This window comes from Triticum dicoccoides, chromosome 5A, assembly GCF_002162155.2.
Source record: "Triticum dicoccoides isolate Atlit2015 ecotype Zavitan chromosome 5A, WEW_v2.0, whole genome shotgun sequence".
Taxonomy (NCBI): domain Eukaryota; kingdom Viridiplantae; phylum Streptophyta; class Magnoliopsida; order Poales; family Poaceae; genus Triticum; species Triticum dicoccoides.
The window spans coordinates 692,470,540-692,484,582 of record NC_041388.1 but is presented as its reverse complement, the minus strand read 5'-3'; positions in this window follow the sequence as shown (position 1 = coordinate 692,484,582).

The window sequence follows — 14,043 nt, the reverse complement described above, 5'->3', positions numbered from 1 at the left end:
TTGGTCTGGTCATACAAGGCATTAAGCACAAATGACATTGCTTATACAGAAGCTGACTGAAATAATTTGTTAACAACTTCTAATGAGTGATGATGAACAAGTAAACAAATCCCACAACAATTATTGAAAAATAAAATCCCGCGGCCATCAGATTTGCGTGCTTATTCAGATCGATCAACTGCCTTAAGTTCTTGTTCATATTCTTCAATTCCACCTTGAGTTCCGCATCCGCCACCATCAGAGGAACATTGGCATAGCCCTTATTATCCACCGCTGATGGCAGATCTGCCTCTAGGGTTGCCCCGTGCCTCAAATCAATGGGCAAATCAATTAAGCCATCCGTTTGAAGCCTCTCAACGTATTCATCCAGCCACTCAAAATGCTTGCATGTTTTCAGCTTCTGAAATAGGGAAGGGAAACCCTAAATCCCAATTCCGAGGAAATAAATATAAATCTGGGGTCAGAATTCATAGCAAAAAGACACAACAGAACATAGATTTAACCTTCCCCGCTTCTGGTTTGCTCTCGCATTTCACAAATTCCCGCCCATGGTTTCCATTCTTCTCCGATATGGTTGTCAAACGCTTCAGTGGCGCGATGCGTGGGCAGTCGGGGCATCTGGTCATCGGCAGTGAACCTAACCGCGGCCATGATGACGGAGAGGCCGAACTGGACATGGACATCTCTCGTCTCTCACCGTCCGCCAGCGATGGCAGGCTTCGTCGCCGGAGAAGAATAACAATTTGGTGGGGCAAGGGAAAGGGAGGCAATGGTGGGTGGCGGCTTGGCACGAGCACAGAGATGGCTCGGGCTTCTGTGATATGTGGTTGGACCCGCGGTCAGTGCACATGTTTGGGAAGCCCCGAAAAAATCACGCTCGTTAAAAAAAACTTGCATCGAAGCGCATTACTTCAAAATAACTAATTAACCCTAGAATCATGAATATATACCTTCCCATTATACCGCATATCTACCCTATCCTAACCACCCCATCTACCTTGTTTCTCCTCACATAGCCATCGCCGGGATCACGCTATCGCTTCTCAAGCGACCACGCCAACGCCGGATTAAAAAGGTCTCCTCCACGGCTCCTCCCATCTTCGATTGCAGTGCTGATTATTTTTTCCATTTATTCGACCAAGAAGTCATTTACGAAGAGATTAGAAAATCCAGGTTTTGCCATAGTTGAGTAGTTCTGGTGTAATTGGAGTACAGGATGTCATGCAAGAGTTTTTTGATTGATAGTTTGTAGTAGTTGATCGTACGAACTGGTTCTGAATATTTTTTCACGGTCGTATTGTTTCGAATTAGTTGGATGAGGTTGTGGATACAGTTTTCATACTATGGGTATATGTGTTGCTGTAGGGACCATGGTCTCAGAGGCGCATAACAACCGTGCGGAGTACGACAAGTCTTTGCATAAAGCACACCGGGAGATCGACTTGAAGGTGCAAAAGGATCGCGATGAGGTAGATAAGAAACTGAAAAAAGAACGTTCATACGTGGACAAGATGATAAAGGAGGAGCGTGAGGAGTTTTCCCGTAAGATGGCGAAGATGCGTCTTGAGATTGAAGAAAAGTATAACCGGGACAGTGAGTACATGGAAAAAAAGTTTGTCCTTGGCTACAAGGAAATGCATCAAACGTTGCAGAAGGACCAGAAGCTTGTGGATAGTATTATACAGACAGAGCGAGTCAGGATGGATGCGTATGTGTTGCAGGCACGTGCGGATATGGACAGTAAGCTGCTACAGGAGCGGTCGGACATGGATTATAAGGCCATGCTATAGAAGGTCCGCTTGGAAGGACATATGTTAGAAGACCGTGCGATCTCACGGCCACCCCGACAACATGTCTTCAATTATTCTCCCCCTGTAAGTATCTCGCACCGATTCTATATATTAAGGACCTACGTATTCTATGATACAAACATCTTCAATTTGTGGCAACCTTATGTCGGCGATTGTATGTAGGCTAAGCATCATGAGACGGCACAGTCGCCATTCACTCGAGACATTGCGATAGAGTCACCCGTTCAATGCCACATCAGTCCACCCCAACAACATATCGTCAATTCTCCCCTTGTAAGTACCTCGCAACGATGCATACCCAAGATATGGTATGACCTTTCAAAACTTGTGTGTAAACCCACTGTCGACATTTCATACGCAGGATAAGAAGCCTGTGATGGCAGAGTCCCCAGTCACACCACATGAAGGATACATTCCACATAACAAGGTGAGAAGGTTTAAGATGGCACAATCCCCAGTCACTCCACATGAAGGGTGCATTCCACAAAAGCAGGTAACAATGCCGCAATGTTTCTATGCACATAAAAAATTATGTTTGCCCCTTTACTCATTGAATGTATTAACTCTGATGTGAGATACTAGGTGCTGGTCATGGAATTTTTTGTTAGTAGGGATGATGAGATGTCACATGTCCCGAGAGCATACTTTGATGAACACCAGGCAGAAGTCAGAATTTTTGAACCCGCCAAAGTGACCTACGATCTCATTATGAGTGAAATGAGAGATACTTTTGGTTGCAAACTGGGAGCAGAACTGTACTACTTCTTACCCGGGTCTGCATGGAAGCTGCCAGAAGGAATGTTCTTGATTGGAGGACCAGATGATGTACAAAAAATGCTTTTTGATCTGAATGGCAGCAAGACATGTCACCTGTACATTGTGTACAATAGAACTACGGGTTGTTTTCCCAAGGATGACATTGGTTCAGAGGTTCAAATTTTACATGTTACATGCATCTACTTTATGGCTACGTCTTTTTTGAGTTCTTCCTAATACAATTCCTATGGTTTTCTATAGGAAGTGAGAATCCAAGAAATGAAGGGTCTTGCTAGAGAGTTGGCAGAGAAAGACCAAGAATAACTTAAGTTGTATGGTTACATTGATGTTAAAGAGAAAAAGATTGAAGCACATGGGTCGTCGCCAAGCCCGACGCAATCTCCAACGACGCAACGCAAGAGGTCACTGGATTTTGGCAGTGCAGAAGACAATATGGAGTAGGCTCAATTGTTTTTCAACCAGGATTATTTTGTTGCAAACAAACATTTTTTTTCTGTTTCACACTATGTTCGCAATTATGGTACAATTTATTCATGAGACAGTTCTTTGAACAACAATGCATCTGTTTTATGATCAATCATACAGTTGTTTCTGAGTTGTTTGTGAGATGGCATTGCATCTAAAGAAGTTTCCATCTATAAAACTTGGCACGCAGTCGCATCGAAATCGCGTATCACGCGAGAGGCGTGCGTCGCACGGGAGCGCGTCGCACGGGAGCTTGTTTTCGGGTAGAAATCATAACATAGTTCGGATAGATAAAGTTCACGTCCGCCACCCGCGCATGCAAAGCCACGTCGCCGCCATTCCCATGCATGCATGCCTCAGGCGCAGACAACGAGATGGCCCAACGGTCCATCTAGCGACCCAGCGGGTGAAGCTGGCGTGGGACGACCCATCCGAATTAGGCCTAAGCGAGCGTCACGCCGGGCACATCCCAGGGGTGCAGGGAGTTTAGTCCCACCTCGCCGAGCGAGCGGAGCTAGCACCGGTTTATATAGCGGGCTGAGCTTTCCCTCTCAAGTTCCTTTCTAAAGCGGGCAGCACATTGCCTAACCGTCTCCGTACTTGCCCTGTGGAACCTACTTGCTACCTGTTATCACAATCTGACGGGCCTCTGCATCCTGTCCCAATAAATGATTGGGTTACTAGTCAAATGCAGGCCGTTGAATTGTGAACTTTAAGCGGCAAGTAGGCGGGCTTTTTTGTCATATTTCATTTTTTGCATTTGTCACCATTATTTCCATTGCAGCCAGTCCATCATGCTGCATTTTGCACTACTAGGAAAAAGGCTATAGATGGAATGGACACTAATGGCGCACCTGTCATGTGGTGCGCCACTACTATATAGCAGTAGCATCACATCACAACCATAAGTGTTCTGCACCAGCATCATAACAATCACATAACTACATAACAAAAGCAAACTTGTTCATCATTACAAAAGCAAACTTGTTCAACATAACAAAAGCAAACTTGTTCATCATTACAAAAGCAAAGTTATTCAACATAACAAAAGCAAACTTGTTCAACCACATAACTACAAACTGAGACACATAATGCAACAAACAACTCAATATCCCCAGTAGTAGGCGTCATCCCAATGATCCTCCGCCTCTTGCCATTGCTCCAAACCTTCTTTGACGGTTTCGATTTTCTTCCATGCCTCGTAGGTGACGTACGCATCTTTCGCTGCGTACTCGATGAGGTTGTTTGGCAGTGGGCTTTCCTCCCATCGTTTGTGGTCCAATTTCTTGTTGATCTTCTCCTTCATTTCCTTGTAGGATGGGTGGATGAGGCTAGCTGCAAACTCAGCCAAAGACTGCCACTTCTTTCCATTGTTTGGAACTCTCCATTTGCGTTGCATGTCGACGTACTTGTCGGGGTTGATCTCCAAACCAGACAACTTCAGCTTCTCCTTGTCACCTCCAATGGAGAAGCCAACAAAGGTGTACAGCTTCTTCTCCTGCAGGAGCGGGCGGAGTTCCTTGGTCCTGCATCAAATTAATCTGGTGCATCAAATTCATCTACTTCAAAAACTTCAGAAACTACTAATTAGACAGAAACTTCAGAACTAGTATTGCATCTACTTCAGAACTTCAGAACTTGTATTGCATCTACTTCAGAACTTCAGAATTATTGCATCTACTTCAGAAACTTCAGAAACTACTAATTAGAAAGAAACTTCAGAACTTCAGAACTAGTATTGCATCTACTTCAGAACTTCAGAACTATTGCATCTACTTCAGAAACTTCAGAAACTTCAGAAACTACTAATTAGACAGAAACTTCAAAACTTCAGAACTAGTATTGTATCTACTTTAGAACTTCAGAACTACTGCATCTATTTTAGAAACTTCAGAAACTACTAATTAGACAGAAACTTTAGAACTAGTATTGCATCTACTTCAGAACTTCAGAACTATTGCATCTACTTCAGAAACTTCAGAAACTTCAGAAAATACTAATTAGATAGAAACTTCAGAAACTTCAGAACTTCAGAACTAGTATTGAATCTACGTCAGAACTTCAGAACTATTGCATCTACTTCAGAAACTTCAGAAACTACTAATTAGACAGAAACTTCAGAACTTCAGAAACTTCAGAACTGGATGTTTTTACCATTTGGTTGCCGCGGTGATGTGGTATACCAGGACGAGATCCTCCACGCATAACTGCATAACTGCAGCCATTTGTGGAGGTTCGTCTTCCCTGGTATACTCGACATCAATGCCGATCGACCGAGAAACCATGCCGCCGAGCCTCCTCCTCATGTCGCGGATCCTCTTGTCGGCTTCGTCTGGATTGCTGGTGCATACGACATCCAGCTTCTCCTTCAGGTGGATATCAACCATGAGCGGCACGGTGTAGTCCTGCTTCTGCCCGGGGACCGAAATGTCATCGTCGACCACCAGCAGCTCCTTGCCAGACGCCTCACCACGGTGATGCTTGGCAGACGAAGGGGAGTTGCTCCACGATGCCTCCGCCATTCTCTTGGCAGACGGAGGGGAGTTGCTCCACGATTCCTCCGCCATTGCCCTCCTGGCCAGCGATGGTGGAGGCAGAGGGGAGTTGCTTGATGGTGGAGGCAGAGGGAGGCAGAGGGAGGAAGATGGAGCGACAATGGAATGAGGAGGCAGGCAGAGGGAGGAAGATGGAGCGGCAATGGAATAAGAGGGGAGTTACCTGCGTCATGGTCATGGGGAGTTGCCAGTGGAGGGGAGACATGGGGAGTTGCCAGTGGAGGGGAGACATGGGGAGTTGCCTCGAAAACTCAAACGTCCTGCCCTTTGGCCCTCGAAAACTCTGGAGGGGGGACGTGGGCCCTTTGGTTTCTCCTGTTTCTGAAACAAAACAAAAAAATAACAGCCATATTTTGCTCTAAAATTAATGATCACTGCAACCATATTAGGAGATCAAAAATGGCACCAAAACAGTCACTGCAGCCATCCAAAATGGCACCAAAACAACATCGGCCAAAACAACATCTAGTGGCGCACCAGTAGTGCGCCATTAGAAGGCAAAATCGGTGCGCCACTAGCATGCCTTTTCCTAGTAGTGTTGGCAAGAACAAGCTAGAGTTGTACACACCCTGATTTAATGCTGCATTTTCCAAGTTTTTGTATTTTTTTGAATTTTTTTGAATTTATAATGCCCTCTAGACTGACTGCTGAAAACATCGGTCTATGTCTCCAGGGGGCATTGTAAAATTAATTTTTTCAAAATTTTCTTTCATAGACATGTTTGGCACATGTGGGTCACCATGTACAAGAAAATTTGGGTGATTTGGAGGTGGTGGAAAAATTCACCTTTTTTAAAAAACTGGCTTAAGTTAGACCAAATAGTCCCTCCGGAATGCGGGCATTTTTTCGACCACCTCCAAATCACCTCAATTTTGGCACAGATGATCTCTTCCACAAACAAAACTAGGTTTCCAAGTTTTTGAATTTATAATGCCCTCTAGACTGACTGCTGAAAACATCGGTCTATGCCTCAAGGGGGCATTGTAAAATTAATTTTTTCAAAATTTTCTTTCATAGACATGTTTGGCACATGTGGGTCACCATGTACAAGAAAATTTGGGTGATTTGGAGGTGGTGGAAAAATTCACCTTTTTTCAAAAACTGGCTTAAGACCAAATGGTCCTTCCGGAATGCCGACATTTTTTCGACCACCTCCAAATCACCTCAATTTTGGCACACATGATCTCTTCCACAAACAAAACTAGGTTTCCAAGTTTTTGAATTTTTTTGAATTTATAATGCCCTCTAGACTGACTGCTGAAAACATCGGTCTATGCCTCAAGGGGGCATTGTAAAATATTTTTTTTCAAATTTTTCTTTCATAGACATGTTTGGCACGTGTGGGTCACCATGTACAAGATAATTTGGGACCTGCATGCAAGTCGGGGACCTGCATGCAAGAGTCGGGGACCTGCATGTGAATAGTGATTCATCAAGGCCTTGACAGCTACTGGCACAGCGGCTGTCGCCCGATTTGCATGCAGCGAAGATGAACGTGCATGGAGGTTTCTCAAAGATTTCCAAGCACACCCTAGTGGGCCCCGCTTATTTAAAAAATACGCCAGTCATTATTGCTCTGTAAATGAAGAATATGCATGACAACCATAGTAAGGGTGAAGAATCATATTCATCCTACAATGAGGACCAACGCTTGCTAAAATCACCTCGATGAAGGTATTTAAGCAGGTAAAGGAGCTGCTCGAGGGGCGAGGTGGGACTATTTTTAGTTAGACAAGAACAACGCGCGAGATCATACGCGACGTGGGCCGTCCGGAGCTGCAACCTCGGATGGGCCGGTGTTTGGGTCGACGTAGGAAAACGGCATGCCATGCATGCATGGCGTCAATAGTCTCGCCTAAACGATGGACACGCACCAAGCCAGCCATGTAGACCGTGGGATCACGCGGGAGAACCGTCTGGCGGCCGTGTGTGCGTGCAGAAATACATCACAATAATTATTCTACTCGACAATAACAAGTGCTCCATGCTAGCCCTTATTCCTGTTCGAAATACATCATCATTCTTAAAGTTGGACATCAAATGATACACACAAAAGATGAAAACAAAAGATGTCGAACTAATACAGTAACATGGCAGTACAACCGCACTTCACTAAATTACTGTCACGATGAAATAAAATGTAAAGACCATGTCACACAAAGCTGAATGGCACACGACGTTCTCTGGCTCATCGTCGGTTCATGCTGTATGTAGATATCACAATTCAGCCTCGAGATCCTACACAGAAGAATACAATAAATCACATGGACATCAATTATGAGTAAAACACATGCAAAAAATAAATATGAACATATTTCGTACCTCTAGCAATTTAGCGCATTTACGTCGATTGTGACCTGGTTTCTTGCAATAGCCACAGATATTCTGTGATCTTGACTTCTTTGTCTTTGCCTGCAGCCTTTTCTTCGGTACACCTCGTCCTGGCACATGCACGGGATCCAGAACCTTATCAACTTTCTCCGAGTGCGGCATCAATGGGCCAAACCTAATGCTGTTATGCTGAGCATTAGTTGACTCCTTGCTGTCAGCTTGTTCAAAACTTGATTGCTTGCCATGATGTTGTGCTTGCAAAAGCATCTTTAGACGGTGATAGTCCTCATCAGAGTGGCATGCCTTGAAACTTGCGGCGTGACTACAATTCCGCAACTCGCGGTACCTCTGCAGGCTTACCGAATAGTCATACATCTGGTTTTTTCTGGTAGGTGCGTATGCACATTTTGCATTCATAGTCCACCTAGTGGGAACGCAACAACCGGGCAGAATTGTTTGTTTTAAAATCCCCAATATGTAAAAAATGTGGGAACATGGTGTGCCTACGCATTCCAGCTTACGGCAAGAACAACTCACCTGTGCAAAAGACCTCCTTGCTCTTCAATGCACACTCCAAACTTTTTATCCATTCTTTCCTGCTTGGACACAACATAAGTGGAATCTTCTGATCCATCTAGTATCTCTTTGATCTAACATTTGCTGACAACATCTATGCTCCATAAGACCATCTTAAATACACTAGGTGTGAAAACGGTTGCGGCGTGTTTCTCAAGGGGCGAAGCATTTTCTTCTGTAAATGGAACGGACTGCAAGGCTTCGACGTCATGGAGAGCTTCGTTAATCCGTCGCGACGCAAGGCAACGCTCATAGTGCTCTAGCATTTCAAACAACGACATCTTACCCTCAAGATGCGTATGTAGCACAGAGTTCAATCTCTCACTCCTCTAATTGTTGCTCAATCCTAGGAAACAACGCCCCTCAAGATATGGAGCACACCACAACTTTCTCATCTGATACATCTGATGCAGCTAAGACTCCTCACTGGTTACTTTATTCTGTTGTAAGAATTGTATCCATTTTATCTCATGCTCTTCAATGGAAGAAGTATCATAAATGAAATATCTGAATTCCTCCTTTACATCGTCATCATGCAGATGGCGTACAATGTTCTGCTGAATGTGCCATATACATAGTCTATGGTTTGAGTCTGGCCAGACCACCCTTATGGCCATGCTCGTCTACCAAGTACTTGAAGAAAAAAATCCACATCTCGCTCTTGCCTCGCCATCATGTGCATGATCACCGTATTAGCATCACCGGCACTGATTGTCTCCTGCTTATTAGCATGGAAGAAATTATAAACGTCCCTCTTTATGCATCCAACCTTATCAAATCCACCGTATTCAAAGCACAAAATATCCATAATACGGTATTTGCAGATCCCACATTTTTCCTTGTCCGCAATGTCCGCTTTCTGCTCATCGCTAATTCGTCTGTGCGAGCGCAGCAGACAAGAAAGATCCCGTGGGGCTAGAGGATGGCTGTGCTCATCGATGAAATCCTTGACAAACCACCGACCGGTTTCCTCCTGTCTCGTAATGACCAATTTAGCATTACACCCAACACGAGTTAAACTTCGTGGCCTCCTCTTTCTATCTTCCATCTTTCTTTTCATGTGCTTCTCTTCACGAAACCCTTGACGACTACACACAATTTTCCTTAAAATTATGTATTTGTTGGATCCATCCCACTCAACGTAGCTTTTCCTCACACTAAAACCTTTTTCAAGAGCATATTTGTTGTAGAATTCATAGCCTTCAACCTCACTATCAAACATCTTGCTGACAACATTTAGATACTCGAACATACTCTCATCACTTGCATACGCCATGTCTTCCTGTATATGACATGTGAGGGAAACCAATCATCAACATCTTTCTGTTTATCAATGTTGCAGGTGTAAAATAGCTCATAGGCAAAGACAAGTGCATGGAAAAGACTTTGCTCGTTTGACATGTGAGGGAAACCAATCATCAACGTCCAACAAGTAGTATGTCATCTTCCTTTAAACTATATTTCATGCACTATGCAAACCTAAAGTGATGATGACTTTAATAAACTAAATTAAGTGAATATGGAACCAGTATCTCATCTTCCTTTAGTATATCTCATCTCAAACGTCAAGTAAGTCACTTTTTTTCTGCGGTACCAAAGGAAGTAAGCAATGCCCTCAACATCTTACTTAAACAAACATGATGCGATTAGCTCAAGAGAAACTATGCCACGATGAAGCTTTGCATTCGTTGTTCTAGTCCGTACCCAGATCTTGTGGGGTTGAGGTTTTACTACATGCACGGTGGAGGGGTGCAACGGCCAAGAGAACGAGCAGAATGCCAAGCTGAATTCATACCTTAAGGATGGTACGCGCGAAGAGATGGGATCGCCCGCCGCGGTCGCCGCCGATTCAGCCGGCACAGATCCGGCCTTCTTCTTCTTCGGTGACGGCGTGGGGGGCTGGGGTTGGTTGGGTGGAGGACGAGGATGATGAATTTATTCCTCTCGCCGGGCAGGTCGAGGACGGAGAAGGTCAGGAGCGGCGAGCGGCGACGAATAGATCGGAGGAGGATTCTGAACTGGATCGAGTAGACATGGATCTGGTCCTCAGGTGGTCGGTTCAAGAAAAGATATTCCCCCTGGACCATTATGCCCTTATCGCAATTAACATATTAAATTTAATCAATTAAAATTCCCCGCAAGATCTGACGGCTAATAAAAATCAGACGTGATCAGACATGTAAGTACTGCTAAGTACTCCGAGTACTAACCCAATCACCGTAAAACAGCTCAATAATCTATTGTCTCAGTAGTACACTATTCATGTGCAATGGCTGCGATAAAAAAAGTCTAATATAAAATCATGGGGAAACACTATAATCACTAAATATAAAAGGGAGAAAGATAATATACTTGTGGAGAACATGACATTTCACATTTGAGAAAGCAGTATAATCTTTGTTAACAAGGTCACCCTCACCAGATCGAGAAGAAGATGCACCCGGTTGATAAAGATATGCGATACACTGATTTCTGTACGAAAAAGACAAATGCAAATTACAGACAATCGGCAACAAATCATACATGCACCTTCTTTAGAGTACATATATGTCTAATTATCTGTAAGTTCACATCTATAATTTTTATACATGATTGCAGTCCCTGTATTTTCCAGCTCAGTTTTTCTCATATGAGCCATTTCCTCATATAGCCAATAAAATAGCAGCTCCTGCTACTTTCATGGAAAAAAAGGACTTGCACATACATGCAAATCAGAATGGATAGAGCATGGTTAAATATGGTACCAGTGACATTTAAGTGGTTACGTACGGCTGCTTAATTCCTACCAAGAGAACTGATACACACAGATGAGAGCATGGTTAATTTCTAACATCAGTCATAGCACATCGTAGGCCAACTTGAAGGCAAGAATTTGGATCAGATGAAATACAAGTATGGAGAAACAACTAAAACAGTCAAACTATCCACCCTTCACGTACATACATATATTCTTCAACCACATAATCTGCTATCACTGTAATGTCAAAAAAGGAATATTCTGATCAATGTATTTTTTCAATTATAGATGGGGAACCAGGAAAGCTACATCATGTACCTTAAAAGTCAGTTCACAATATGTATCATGTATGTTCAATTAAGAGTAACCTTTGATTCTGAATAAAATCCCCATGGTGTGCCAGTTCAACCAAAGAAGGATTGTGCAAAGTAGAGTGAGAAGAGTACCCAAGTTTCTTCCTGATTAGATAATTGACATAAATTTTCATGATTAAATTGATGAACAATTCAGATCAAGCAAATAACAGCAAATGTTCTTCCTGATTACATAAATCAACAATTCAGAAGAGAGTGAATGTAAATTGGTAGGATACTGGGGAAGAGAGTAATTTCGGTATCTTGGTCATCCAGGTTTGATTGTGTCATTGTTTTATGAAGAGAAAAATTGTTTTATCTAAGCGGACTATATTGCTGATATATATGCTGAACATCAGCCGGCACAATAGTAACGCAATCATTCTGTCACAATGCTCTAAATGAAAACAATATATAGAAGGGCATAGAGAGAGTGGTGAAGATCATTTAAAGCATCAGCAATTACTTTATTATAAAGATAAAATAAAGAATTGAGGATCGACCTCTATATGCCCGAGGGAAATGTACAGTACGTGTATATCTCACAGAATTTAAGATGCATAGAATAAAGAAAAGAATGTAAGATGGAATATGTATTTTGTTAGTAGGAGATATTGAGAAGATCAATTCTTAAATGCTGCAAACAAAGTAAGCACAAACTCTTGTTAAAAGAAACTTACTTGAAGCAGAAGAGGACCGGGGGCGGCGGGGCAGAGGCCAAGCTGAGCGACTCAGGTGGCGAAGGGCGACGAGCGGCTCCCGTGGCGAAGGGGCGGCGGCTCCGACCGAGGAAGGGGCGACGACTCCCGCGGCGAAGGCGCGGCGGCTCCAGCGGCGGAAGGGGCGGCGGCTCTGGCGGCGCGGCGAGGGGGGCGGCGGCTCCCGTGGACGAAGGGGCGGCGGCTCCGGCGACACGGCTCCCATGTCGGCTAACGGCTGCGGGAGGAGGAGGAGGGGGCGAGAGGTCGTGCAGGGCTGCGGGCGTGCTTGGCAGCGGGTTTTTTTAGCGCGAGGGGCGAGGGAGGGTTAGCGATCGATGGACGTGACTTAATGCGTGGTTTGCAGTGTTAAACATAGAAGGAATAAGGGCCATTAGATATTGATGATGGATGGATTTGATTGTTTGGATCTTCCCCTCTCCGTCTTTTATAGTGGTAGTAGATTCATGGATATTTTAAAGGCCTGTGAATTTTTTAATTTTGTGAACCTTTTTAAAATTCACGAGCACTATTTGAAACCATGAATATGTTTTAAATTCTGTATCATCTTTTTAGTTTGCAAAATTGTTAAAATCCAAGATTTTAATACATCTACTTCTCTTATATTTAATTAGCTTTTCAAATCAAAAAACGATAGTCAATTGTTTTTAAGCTAGCAGTGTAGTGAGCGAAAAAACTAAGCGAGCTATTCAAAGGACGGCCCATGTGAAGCTCTAGCAATAATTAGATCACTAATGGCGCACGATGCCACGCCCTCCTATTTGAAATTTTCTTAAATATAGACAAACATGATCTGCGGATGTTAATTAAATTCGCGTCTATTGACCCGTATGTGAGCAATGAAATGAAGGTGACTATTATTTGGTTTGTAATACGGGCGCTGAGATGCGTGCCTCCAGATTCAACCGACAAAAAAACCGACCTTGTGAGAATTGAAAAGGACTCAGATGTTTTTAGAAAAATGTAAGAAGAAACCCACGCTACATGACACAACTAGTGTAACATTGGAAAAACAACTAAAGTACAGACACATATGCTCAGATACAACGTAGCGTCGCCACTACAAATGCATGCACGAACATCTGTCTCTATGGATACCTTGGAGGGCAAACTTTGTTTGCGCAATACCGGTACCTACTGGCAAGAATTTCATTGTTCACGCTCTAGTCTAAGATTCGGGCCATGGACAACTATTGTTCCTCATTTTCTACTATACAAATTGAATACTACGAAAATCCATAGGAGCTCTCGGGTGCTACGCTCCCTTATATTAAAAAATTAATTTAGTAATTCAAAAAAGTCAAAAAATCCCAGAACTTTTTATGTAATCAAACATGACCAAGTATTGCATCCGTATAAAAAGATTAAATAGGAAATTCCTTTTATTGTGTCTGGCGTCAAAGATTTTCCAAAAAATGCTAGATACAAGTACTATTCATACTATATTGTCGTCATAAATTTGTTTTTTTACCCTGAAGTCAACGAGAATTATTCCTTGGCCAAACGTTTTATATGAGTACAATACCTAGTCATATTTGGTTCAAAAATATATCCAATTTTTTCTTGACTTTTTTGGAATCATTAAATTATTTTTGAATATAGAGGGATGGAGCACCCGAGTGCTCGTAATCCGCTTCCTTGAATACTAGGCCTACTATAACTATGGGCTCCCACCATTGTCCTTGATATGGCAGTGATGACAGCATTGTGACAACTCTC